Source organism: Pteropus medius, unplaced genomic scaffold, assembly GCF_902729225.1.
Source record: "Pteropus medius unplaced genomic scaffold, Ma_sr-lr_union100, whole genome shotgun sequence".
Lineage (NCBI taxonomy): Eukaryota > Metazoa > Chordata > Mammalia > Chiroptera > Pteropodidae > Pteropus > Pteropus medius.
In genome coordinates, this window is record NW_024340695.1 from 1,291,705 (window position 1) to 1,304,055 (window position 12,351).

A 12,351-nucleotide genomic window follows, 5' to 3' on the forward strand; every position below is an offset into this window, starting at 1 on the left:
TAGAAATACCAGATAAATTTCTCACAGTTGCATTATTGATAACATGCCAAGAATATAGAAAATTCTAATGATATTAAATGGTTATTGATGGGTACTGAATCTTTGGGAAGTATTATGGCAAGGCAGTTGCATACAAAATAATATGGAGTATGCTATTTTGTTTCTCTTAGAAACATTAATGAATGTCATCCTTTAAAAACTGAGTAACTATGCAAACCTCTAGCTTCCTTATGCCTAAATTGATAAAGAGTTTGAGGATATGATTCTAAGCATTTTCCATATTTCATCAATATTGATCACTAGTCTAATTGAGTACGTGTAGAGGAAATAACCAGTTAAATATATTTAGACATTGTTAGAGGAAACTGAAATTTTCCATTTTGATAGAAAATTTTCATCTCCAATTTAATTAAAATTCCATTTTGATAAATGATTCTATTTTGCTCTGCTAAAAAAAAAAAGTTGTCCACACTGTTTCAGTTTTAGCAATTTTCACAGCTATCTTTACTTATTAGGTTCCACTTCTGGATGTAGACAAATAATTTTCTATTTGGGGGAAGAAATTTTCAGGTTTATGCTATGGTTTAAAATTACCAATGTTTATCATTGTTATTTATTTTACATTTTCACCTCTGTGAACTAACAACGCTTGAGTAATTTGAAAATTTATAGGCATAACACAGTCAACGATGGAATTCCAGGGCTTGCATAGTTGCTCTAAGTTCTGAATTACTCTAAAATGTTTTTGAAACAAAGAAAGTAAGGTTGGCACTTGGAAAAGATTCTTAGCAAGAAGAGTTGTGACAAAAGAACTGTCAGGTTTTCCCTTCAGCTATTGTTTTTTGGAAAAGAAGTTTTGTTCATTGTTTCAAAAGCAGGAATCTGGTGAGGAGGATTTATTTAACACTAGAACACTAGCTTCTTAACTTAGGCCAAGCCTTATGTCATGGGGAAAGGGGTATGGGGACATGCAAGAAGAGCACCACAGTAACAAACTTTAACCAAGATGAAATCAATATTAAAGTTACTTAATAGCTCTGTTCCTCAGTTTCCTCAACTGTAACCTAATTGATAGACACTATAGGCTGATGCACAAGACAACTGTGTATTTTAATAGTACCTTCTGCACAGGGTTTGGGGGAGCACTAAATGGATTGACATAATGTAAAGAATATTATTAATTAAGATATAATAGCACATGCCAAATTATTTCCAGTAAATAGTCTATAATATTAAAAGCTCTGCCTAGGTATTTATATTTGTAAAGACCAAAGAGTCAACAGTAAATACTTCAGGTATTTAAAGCAAATTAGATGAAGAATGATCCCCTATATTGAGTTACTATGGGTCTATTTCTACTAGTAGTTCCTATATTCTGAAAGGCAAATCATACATAAAGATATACTTCAAAGGTTCTTCTAAGTAGTTGAGTACACACACACACACACACACACACACACACACACACACACACACACACTCAACCTGGAATAGCTATATCAGGCATGACGAATAGAGTTCATTGATTGATTAGTAATGGATACTTGGAGCTCTGTGTTGACAGAGTCTTGAGCCATATTCAGATCCAGTACAAAAGAGTGTCTAGGATAAGCAATAACTATATTCAGTCAAGAGAAGGGGGCATGGCAACACATGCCAAGTATTTGTCTTTTCGAAGCTTATGCAAGCTCACCAGTGCCCAAGCCAAGAGCCTACTTTTGAACCTGTATAGGAGAGAATACAACCGTAGACTCATCCCATTGACTTAGTAAGATAAGCATTTGAGATGAGACTTACTTTGAGCCTCAAATTTCTCTAAAGTTGTGTGTTGGGTTGGTTCAGGGCTTAATCTGTCTATGTGGAATGCAGCTCATTTTGCAACATGGTTTTCACTCTTCTACAATGTATAGAAGCTCTTGAAAAGAGTTCTCCATTTTCTGCTGCAGTGAAATAATGTTTACATTGAAACTAATTTATAGAAGGTATAGGCTGCTGCACGAGACAGCTGTGTTTTCCCCAAGAGACCACTACAGCACAAATGTCACACAACACATTTGGAACACACCAGACTCCTCCTGTCCATGGGGAATAGCTGCTGTTACTTGATTCAGCCGTCCAAGGGAATAAAAGATAGATGCTTTTAATGTCCTCCAGTAGGGGTGGGAAGAAGATAGTTGATCACTTTTCACTGAATCCTGTTTTGTTTTCTTAAATTGTACATTTGAATAAAACACAGATTTTTTTACTTCTTTGGGCAATAACATGAATTCAAAGATCTGTAACTTGAATTCTCCATGCTTTGTACTCACAATTAAAACATCTTTTAAGATATTCAAGCTTGAGAAGCAGACCAAAGTATTCATGATAGAAGTTAATTGCCTTTGAACAGTTCTTTGCAGTTTACGAACAGATCTCATTTAACACACACATTTAATTTCCAAAATTTGGTGCGAGATATGGTATCATATAGTAATTTACATTTTTTATTTAGTTGAAGACCAATGAATTAGGAGGGGGTTTTTTTGTGCTTCTTGGTAATTTGTATTTTTTAATAACAGCTTTACTGAGATATTTGCATACAATACAATTTAAAGTGTATATTTCAATGGTTTTAACTATTGAAATGGTTTTAAATATTTCAATGGTTTTAACTATTGAAATATATACTTGTGCAACCATCATCACAATTTTAAAATATCATCATCCTTCCAAAAAGAAACTTCATACCCATTAGTAGTCACTTTCCACTACAACCCCAAATCTAGTCCTAGGCAATCACTATTCTACTTTCTGACTCCATAAATTTGCCTATTCAAGACACTTCATATGAATGGACTCATACATTATGTGCCCTTTTGCTTCTGGCTTCTTTCCTTTAGCATAATATGTTCAAGGTTCTAGCAGTTATCAGCATTCCACTTCTTTTTATTTGTGAATAAGACTCCATTGTAAGAATATACCACAATTTGTTTATCCATTCATCATTTAGGTTGTTTCCACTTTTGGCTATTATAAATAATGCTACTGTAAGTGTGTACAAGTTTTTTGTGCAAATGTTTTATCTTGGGTCTGTAACTAGGATTGGAATTGCTGGGTCATATGGAGACTCTGTGTTTAATTGTTTGAGGAACTGTCACACTGTTTTCTGAATTAACAGTCTCATTTAAAAAGTTCACTGGCAGTGTATGAGAGTTTCAATTTCTCTACATTCTTGCCTTGCCAAAAATGTTATCTGTTGGGTTTTTTTTTTATTATTATTATAGCCATCTTAGTGGGTATAAAGTAGTAACACACTGTGATTTTGATTTGCATTTCTCTGATGGCTAGTGATGTTGAGCATCTTTTCATGTGCTTATTGGTTATTTGATTATCTTCTTTGGAGAAATGTCTATCAGATCCTATACCCATTTTTAAACTAGGCTATTTGTCTTTTTATTATTGAGTTGTAAAAGTTCTTTATACATTTTGGATACAAGTCTTTTATCACATATTTGATTTGCAAAATTTCCTCCCATTCTGTGGATTGTCTTTCACCTTCTTGATGGTGTCCTTTGCAGCACAAAAATTGTTTAATTTTTATGAAGTCTAATCCATCTGTTTCATCTTTTGTTACTTGTGGTTTTGGTGTCATATCTAAAAAATTATTGCCTAATCCAAAGTTGAAAGATTTATAGCTATGTTTTCTTCTAAGAGTGTTATAGTTTTAGGTCTTACATTTAGGTCTTTGGCCAGTTTTGAGTTGATTTTTATATAGCATGTGGATAATCTGTCTTTCTTATTTTGTGAATTTCCCTTTGTGTCCAGTGCTTACTTTTCCAAAAATATTTTCTCAAATATTTTTAAGTGCTCATTGTTATATTTTTGTCATTTATGTTGCAGATATTTTCCACATTTTATTGGTTAGGGATGATGAGAAAATCAAGGCACTGAAAAATCTTTCAAAGACTTCTTTAAAGTCACATGTCAAATGCAGCTGTTACTAATGTCTAAATTTTCTGACTAAACCTCATGCTCTCCAACTTAAAAATCCAGATACCATATAGTCAAGTTTTCATTTGGCATGCAGTATGTCATGAATAAGAGCCTGGCTCAGCAGCTCAAGGTAATCTACAGAAGTAGTCAAGATTAGTGATCACAGACTATACTGAAAGTACTCATAATTTAAAGCAAAATCACCAGCATTAAGACCAAGGATGGAAAAAGTCCCACTGTCCATTGAGAAAGTCAGAACGCTGGACAGCTCAGAGTACCACATGAGCAGAAACCAGTTTTCTTCTAACTTTAGACTACAATCACTGAAACCCCAAATTAATGGTTGGCTCATACTTTTGGCGGTTAGTTCCAATTTAAAGGGCTCTAGCCTTATTCAGGCTATATAGGCTAGAGCCCCAACATCTCCTAGGGGAAAGTGCCATAACATATTCCAAGAGTCTGTAGTCTTTGTGAAGTGACATGGCCTCATCCTCATCCCTGTCAAATGTGCTAGGAAATCTCAGATCTCTGGGGCTCATTTGGGGTTAGGCTGGCTCAAGGAGATATTGTTTTCTTTCTTGCCTTTCTTGGAGCTTTTTATCCATAAATCTGCCTTTCCATCCAATTTAGGGACTAGGCAGGAATTCCACTGTAAGTGGGGACCTGAAACGGTACTTGGCAGAAGCTTGCCAAAGACAGTTGAGGGGAATACTGATGTAAAAAGACTCAGAGTCAAGCCATATTTATAATTCCATATACACCATAATACAAGTTTAACCACTGATGTCAGAGCAAGTAGGACCACACAAACTCTGAGGCTTGTATGCACTTATGAACTGTCCCGAGCAGTAGTTGGACATCTATCTCACTGGTTACAGGTGTAAGATAGTGATAAATCAGGATAAGCCTATCATGATTTGGAAAATAACCTAAGTGAAGGTCCAAACTAAAGTCCTCAGTGTGAAGGTAATCCAGGATACCTAGCACACAGTCAATAAAGAGACAGAAACACTTTGGGACTGTTTTGTTCCACCTGAAGAAATAACCAGACAAGCGAACATTGGATTTTGTCTCTCTGAAATGGGCACAGCATACTAGAACATCAGTCAAGGGGTTAGCTTTCTGTTTCAAAAGCAATAAACCAATTATCTTGTGTAAAGAAACAACTGCTCTGCAGAAACATCTAGGTCATCCTCTGGAATAATGTTACTCTTCAACAGAATCATGGATTCTCATGCAGCTCCACTCTGGAGACTGTAGAAAGATCTTCCTGCCAAATGTTACTCCTACTCTAGCCTGTCACTGGTGTTGACTTTATAAATTTGGCTGGTCAGTACTGTTGTTAATGGCAGCATTCCCAAATGGGTAACTTAGCATTCACAGAATGCTCATATCTCATAATGAATTATCAGACAGCTTTACTAAGCTGAGCTTAGATTCTGATAAGGGAAGAAAACTACAGCTAGCACTCCACACAGCCCTGGGAAGACAGCCTGCGGGATTGCAACTGCAGGCCCTTGACAGTCTGAGAAAGATGCTTAACTTCCCCAGGGCCGAATACATTTCAGCAAATATGAACGCATTCCACAATGCTTGCAGATTGTAATATCATAGCAGAAGTTGTCTCTACGATTTTGAAAATGTTTATTTTCTTCTTTAAATTTTTTCATCTTTTCTGAATTTTCTAAGGAAAAAAAAAGAAGCTATATGAAAAATCTCTAAGGTAATCAGCCAGCATCATTTAGATACTCATAAGTTTTGCTTGTAAATTTTGCATGTAAGGTTATCATAAGCATCAAGGATCAATTCATGAAAAGAGCATTATAGGATGTCAGTAAGCCAGAGATAGATAAGGATTATGCATCTGACTGCATCAAGAAAACCCCATGTATACTTTTTAATGAGTAATGTGGCTCTAATGCTTAACTTCAAATTCTACCTGAAAAAGAAAACACATGAAACTATATGCATAGTAAATTACCAAGTGGGTATTTGAAGGCAATAGATTTTTAACCCTTTTCCTGTTTAAAAAAAAAAAAAAGTGCAGCTTGCTGCCAGCATTCATTTAACATCAGGCAAAGGAATGCTACGTTTTCTAGAATTTGACATTTTCAGCAATAGAACCACTAAAAACAGAATGCTATAAAAAGAATGATGTTATTTGTTTCCAAAGATTATCGATATACTAGAGCGATGTGAAAATAACAAAAGTGAGATATTTCAAGGCAAACTTTGGGAGTAAAGTTAGGACTGTAGTCTGCGAGTTATCGCAGGGTAAATGCTGCAGCTGAAAGTGCCACCAGCGAGTGTTCTCAAGGCAAATGGGAAGGTGGTTAAGATAGTTGTAGAAAGAATGTAATCAGATGGTAGACTACTTATAATCTGATATTGTCCTTTCATGCAGACAGCTATGAAACTAGAACCTCCTACAGACTGTGGATCAAGTTTCTTGAACAGTTCCAGCAACACAATTTATTCAGCACATATATTTATTCATTCATTCATTCATTCATTGAATACATCCTCTGTCATGTTAGGATAGGCTATGCTGCGGTAACATATTAACTCTAAAATTTACTGACTCAACACAAGAGAATTCTTATTTAGGCTCATATCTAGTACAGTTCAGGGGGAGTTCTGATCCACATAATCAATCAGGGACTGAAGCTTATAGAAACTTTACCAACTTGCATCAAGACCATCTGGAACACATGACCTTATAGATCATCACAGAAAGGGAAGAAGGAGAAAGAGTGAAGAATTCTCATCTCTTCCAAAATATCTCAAACTGGAAGAGTCACATATCACTTTTTACAGAATATTAAGCTAGAAGTAGTTATCTGTCCCAAGTGTAATGGCAAAAGATACTGGGAAATATTTGGTGAGTACATGGAATATTTGGTGAGTCCCATCAACTTTGTCAAATTTTTGTACCAGGCACTTCGGGAATACAAAGATGAATCAATTTTCAAGATGCTTATTATCCAATCATAGCGATAATAAATTGTTCATGTAAATAATCAAAATCCAAAGTAGAAGGTGATAAGCATCAGGAAAAAGTCACAGATAAAATGCTATGGCAAATCAGAAGATATAAAGATTACTGCCATCTAGACAGATCAAGAAAAGCTTCATGGGAAGAGCTAAGCTTTGAAAGTTGTAGGATTTATACTTGAGGAACTGATGAATAGAGATCATTCTGGTCTCAGGAACAGCAAGGGCATAGGAAAGAGAAATTATAGGGCACTTACAGAGATGCATGATTAAGTTCATTTTTCTAGAGCAAAGGGTAGGTAAAGTGGGAATTAAAATTTAAAAATTGGTTGGGCTCAGACTGTGAAGGACTTAGAATGCTAGGTTAGGGTGTTTAGGGGTTTTTTTTTTATAGATAATAGTTTTAATGAGACATATGACAGATGTCATTCAGGAAAAGATAGCAGCAATTAAAATGGATTGGGGATGAAGCAAACTAATGGTAAGAGGCAAGCTAGCAGGCTCTTAAAGTTGTTTTGATGAAGAGCACTGGGAAAGAGGAAATAATAATAGAAATGGGGGAACAAATATTAGAAATATTTTAATCAACAGCATTTGATATCTGGTTAAATGTCGGAAGAGTAAAAATTGACTCAAAGTTCTGTAATTTGGGGAACGAAGAGTTCATAAATGTCATTAACAGAAATTAAAAAGAAAAAGAGGAAGAGAAGCTGGTGTAGAAGAATAACTAGCTAATGTTTGGCCATGCAGAATTTAATGTGCAGATGAGACACTTAGGTGAAAGTATTTATCTGGCTACTAGAAATATGAAAAGGAGGTCAAGGTCAAAGCTACTGCTTGGGATTTAGGAGTCACCTGGGTAGAGAGAATAATCCGAGTCATAAAGTTGGATGATCTGCCAAGGAAGACAGTATAGAGATGCTGAGAAGCCAAGAACATATCCTTAAGAAATATATATGTAAGAGGTCGAAGTAGAAGAAAGGAAGAATATCCAGGCAGGTAGGGGAAGAGCACAGCCAAGGGAGGCGTTTCAAGTGTGAGCACCTTCAGCAGTGTTTAATCTCACAGAGAGCATGATGATGATGATGACGACGACGACGATGACGACGACGACTAAATTGACCATTAAATTTGGCCACTGAATTTGGCCACTTAGAAGGAAGTGGGGAAAAGTGGCACTTGCATAATGAAGTACAAGGATTAAGGGAAGGTGTGGGCTTTTGGAAAGGGACAGAAAATAAAAATGTATAGACTAAGGGGGAGGATACAATGGAAAGGGGAAATTCAAGAAAGAGAGGCAATAACTGATGCAGCCAGTGGATAAGGATGAAATCAGCACCTGTTCTCCTCACCTGCCATACCCATCACTCAAGAAAAAGCAACTACCTACGCACTCCCTTCTTTGCCTATGTCTCAAACCATTTCATCTGGATCCACTAGCACTCCATTTTCTGGTCTGTTCCTGCCTTTCTTGATCCTGACTGGTTCTCTATAGTTTTGAAGGCTCTCACAGCAGATGCTTGATGCTGAACCTCTGATACTGACCTTGGCCTCTCTCTTGGTCCACAGCTCACACTCATCCTTAGAATTTTGCCATCTCTCATCTAATCTAGGAAAATACCCTGCCCAATCTAGTCTCTTCTAGATAGGACCCTACACCTGGTATAGGCATTTGAAGGCAAGGATTCAATTTAGAATGTAGGAAATGTAATACTTTTTCAGAGCTAGGAAGAAAAGAGAACACAAGGGAGATGAAGATTGAGAAAAGATTTGAGCTGGAGGTTCATGTTGAGGAAGGTTCATATCAGAAGACCTGTAACTTTTCAGTAAAGTGTAAGGCAAAGTCATCTGCAGATAGGATTTTAGAAGAATAAGATAGGTTGCATTTAAGCCTGATATTTGTAATTTGTATTGCTTATTCCAGTCGGCTCCTATTTTAATTTTATAGTACGTTTTTATTCAGATCTCCTATGCTTTTTCAAATGGAGAAGTCCAATATTATCAAAGAGCTTTCTGACTGCTCTCTATCAAAGGCATTCTAACGCTCTCTCTGGAAGGCAATATAGTCAAATGAATAATCAACTTGAACTTTCACACACAAAGCATTATAAGATATTCTATTTCTAAAAGTTCTTCAATAATTCCAGTGGAGTTCAATGTTAAATGGCTGCAAATTATCCCATTGCTTCTATATTTTAGTACGAATCATTAACCAAAACAAATAGACAAACAAACAAAGGAAACCATGTGAGACTAATTTTCCATATGGACTCATAGTGGATTGGTTAGAGATTCTGAAGTCAATCAGGATTTAAATACCTATTGCAGCACTTACTAGCAGTAGAGTATAGCAGGAAAGAGCAGAAGGGCATTGTGGCATCAGACTTCCTGGGTCCGAATTATGGCTCTCCTACCTAATGAATGTGAGCAAATATCTTAACTCTCCCAAAGCCTTAGTTTCTAATGATCTGTAATAATGAGAACCTAAAAAAGAGCAGTAATAATGTAGACTTCATAGGACTATTGTGGAGGTTACATGAGGTGGATCATAATTTTAGGGTTAAAAGCATGAGCTCTGCAGTCATGCTGCTTAAATTTGGTAAGCAGCTCTGTCTAGCTGTGAGAACTTAGGCAAGCTGTTCATTGTGCCTCATTTTTCTCATCTGAAAAACAGGGATAACAGTATGTTCTTCACAAGACTGTTCTGAAAGTTGAGTGACATGACAATGTCAGTGTCAGACGCTTAACATCTGACATATAGTAAGTGCTTAATAAATACTATTATTATGTATACAGCACAATGCTTGACACATAGTCAGCACTCAATAAATGGTTCTAAATTATTCTAAAGGGAAAATCTTTAGTGGTTTTTTTTTTGAGATGACTTTGATCCAATAATAGATATTGTGTCTACGGCCATACCACCCTGAACGTGCCCGATCTCGTTTACAGTAATAGATATTGCTTCACTTAAAGCCTAATTGGCAATGCAGACATTCCACCTACCATTCACGAAAGACGTTTTTACACAGTTGTAGAAAAATGGGCTTCTGAAAACTAAATCATTTTAAGGTACATTTAACACTGCACCTGAGCAGGACACATATAAAGCACGAATAGCCACAAGATTTTAAGTAGCTACTCCAACATGAACAAAAAAGTGAAATAGCAATGAATAGAGAACCACAGGCAATGATGCCCCTGTTCAGTGAGGAAATGCTAAGAAACAGCAGTGCTGGGCTGGCTAGCTGGGCCCACTGCCAGGAACACTGCTGTGAAAGAGCATTGTGATACATTTTGATTAAGAATTATTTTGGTCTTATAAAAATTAACATCTTCCTATATGTTACATTAAACAGGGTATCATTGAATTCTTAGATGTCTTTTATTCTCACTGATTTATATGTACATTTTATAGAAATGATTAGCATATAGTAGATACTTAATATATTATGGCTAAATAAATTAATGAAGTGTGAAGACTTCCACTAGAAGGAGACACACTAAGAATCCTTTAGACTAAGCAAGGTCCTCTCCTCCAAGGGACACTGCTCCTACATACCAGCCCTGAGACACCAACCCAGGATCTCTACCAGGCACCTCCAGATCTTGTGACATCCTGGGTCCTGGCTTTAACCCATATTTTCCTTCTGGAGATGGAGTGGCTTACACTTCAGCTTTCAATTCCTGCTTGTCCTGTTTTCTCCCTCAGATATGGCTTCACTTCTGGTGATTTGGTCTTCCCTAGTTTCACTAAAGCCTCTTTTTACCTTGTATATCTCCATTCACTTTGCAGATAAACTTGTCAGTATCTCTCCACTTGGCTTCCTGTTCTCTACATTTGTCCTGCCATGAGACAGAGGCTTTGTCCAACTGTGGCACCTGCAGGCTCTGAAGTTAACCTCTAGGATTCTGTCAATCCCTGCATATTCTGCTCATTAACCCCCAATGCACATAGAGGAATATCACTTGGGATTATCCAAGGCCTTTTAGAAGGTCATAGCACTCCTAAATATTCGGAGGCAGATATACCTTGAAGTCTGAAATATTTAAACACAGAAGTCTTGAAGTTTGGGCTTCCTTACAAACCACTTCTTCAGGAGGGTTAGAGATTAAAATCTCTAGTCATAATAAATACAGTCTCCTGCTTCGATGCTATAGGGAAGCCATAGCTTAACTGGGGTGGATTTGGAAGAGTGCCTAGAGGTGGTGGCTGGATGTGAAAGCTTCAGTAGCAATAGCAGAGCCATAGCTTAGTCTTGGCCTGGATTGCTCATTTCATTTAGCTCAGTTTGGAATGGAATGAATCCATTTTAGATAATAAGTTCTGAATAGTCAGTCCATTTGGGCCACCTAAGTGGAGATAGCTGTGATTCTGTCCAGATTACTGTACTTACTGATTAGAGCTGATTCAATGCTCCTTAAATAGTGGCTCAAGTATCTGCATAATTATTCTCAAACTTAAACTAATGTACTTAGGCTGACCTGACTCCATTTTCTCTTCCTCTTTGCATTTGGGCAGGAAAGCCACCATGCCATTTATAATGCCCCAGTGGAAAGGAGGAGTGGAAAAAATCAGCTCTGGTGTAAAGAGCCCCCTATCAAAGGATTACTCTCATGACAGAGGAACCCTAGCACATGTGTCCATTAGAAGTTTCAGGAACTATAAATTTTGGCTGATAACAAGGAAGCACATCTATTTCTGCCTAACATAGCCCCCAATGTTACCATATTAAAAATATCTCATAAAGCTCCATATTCATTGCATTCTCTGTGAATGACATTCTCAGAAGCCAAATACTATATCAGCCTTTGTTGCTCCACTGGAATTAAAACCATTGGTGGCCAACCTTGAGAATTAGCTACTAATGATAACTATTCAGTTTCACTAAAAGACTGTAACCCTGAATGTAATATACACCCACTTTTTCCTATAGGCCTCAGAATTTATGGTCTGCCTCAGAGCTAGCAGTTTGCCCCCTTGGCAAGGCCTATGGTTTTCCTGGATTTATCCAGAAACCAGCAACCAAGCAAAGCATTCCTGAGATGTGCTGGAAGTATCAAAACGTCCAGTACACTTGTAGTAAGAACCATGGAAGCTACCAACCTGATGCTAGAAGCCTCACTTCTGATAGATACAGATGCAGGTACTCTGAGACTTTCTTCTAACCAGTCTGTGACAATGCCCAACTGAGGAATGTTATTTTGGGGTACATGTTGGATTGGGGTGCAAACCATATTCTAGATGATTGTCATACAACTCCAGGGACCTGGCCCATCCTTCATACAACCCTGAATTGCTACTAGTAATACTGGCTCTTTGCTGAGCTGAATCAATCCAAATACAAGACTATAAAGATCAATTTTCTAGAATATCTCCCCTCC